Genomic DNA, 1,582 nt, shown 5'->3' on the forward strand with positions numbered 1-1,582 from the left:
TAAACACAGCATGATGCCAGCTACTATGAAATACCAACAAATACAGGCTAAAGGGATTTCAGTGCGGGAACTATACATTATTGATAAAATATATTATGATATAACATAAGAACATTTTAAAACAAAATGTGATTTTCTATTTCTATAAATGGAACATAGGGTAGGTCATTGAAGTTGATGATTTCATTTATTTGTTCCCACAAACAGCTGACTTAACTTAATGGCCGTTGTGCAGAATTCAGCTATCTGCTTGCATATAATACAATTTCCTTCCCATAGGAGAAACCTGAATTTTTTCTTAGAGTTGCAAATTACATCCCTAAGCAGAGGAGAGATATTATCTTAGAGCAAGGTGCCTCATAAAGAAAACATCTAAGAAAGACATGCTCTAATCACTCTAGCTCCCCCTGCTTACACAGGCAGAGCCTCTCAGCTCTTGGGATGTTCTTAAAACACCTTTTCTATACCATAGATGGGAGGATATCACCCCTTGCTAGCACGAAAGCCCTCCTTTGGCTTTTGATCTCCAATCTGGAGAAATAATCTGCTGGGGCTTGAATATAACTGGAGCTGGGAGGAGCAAAAAAATGTAGGTATCTCAGAAGGTCTATCTGGTGTCCTCCACTTTGTTTAATCATGAGTCTCTCTTGGGCTATGCTGAAACGGAGTAGGAATAAAGGGGGAAAGCCAAGGCTTGCCATTTTTCCTTCTGTGGCAAGCAACCATTGAGATTTGAAATTATCACCAAAGAGTAGGGGTAATAACACATCAGGGGCCCATTGAGCTTTGAGCCAAAGGTAGGGCAATTCTGGCCTCCATCTTTGTTGAGCCTGTTTCCAACCTGAGTTTGAGATACACTTAGGTATCTGAAGGACAGATCTAAGCAATCTTGACTGGATGCGTTCTAGTGACAGGAAACACAAAGAAGGAGGCCCTAACAGGGTCCCATATAACATCTGTGAGATTGCCTTGGACAAAAGGGTTTAAGCACAGCTGGAATGAAAAAGGCTCCCCCTAGTACAATAGAACATCATGATACTCTGGGCAGATCTTTCACCCAGTTTTGATATATTCCTACAATGTTCTAGACTAGAGTTGGAAGATTGAAAGGTTACCCAAAAATACCTAAAAGATCCCACCTGTTCTATTGCATTGCCAGCTATGGGCCATGCTCCTCTTTTCATGCTTGGGCTAAAGGCCATAACCTTTTTTCCCCCCAGTGTTGTCAGAGACCCACCCTTGCAATAATCCACTAGCCTTACCAAGACTCTTCTTAGGCCTACTGGAGTTCTTGAAGATAGGACAACGTCATCAGCATAAAGTAATGCTGGAATGCTCTGAGAAGCTCGTTTGGGAGAGTGACAATCAACAGTATCGAGGTAATTTGTTAGGTCATTATTGTAGTAGATGAAGAACATTGGGGCCAAAAAACAGTCCTGTCTAACACCTTTGTTTGTTAAAATAGGCTTGGTGAGATGACTGCATCTGACTCTAGAAGGCATCTGCCTATGGAACTCTCTGCCTAGCTGGAAAAATATTTCTGGTAACACTGGCCAAGGTGCTGCTATCCCCTAGCCTGATC

This window comes from Paroedura picta, chromosome 11 (assembly GCF_049243985.1).
Source record: "Paroedura picta isolate Pp20150507F chromosome 11, Ppicta_v3.0, whole genome shotgun sequence".
Lineage (NCBI taxonomy): Eukaryota > Metazoa > Chordata > Lepidosauria > Squamata > Gekkonidae > Paroedura > Paroedura picta.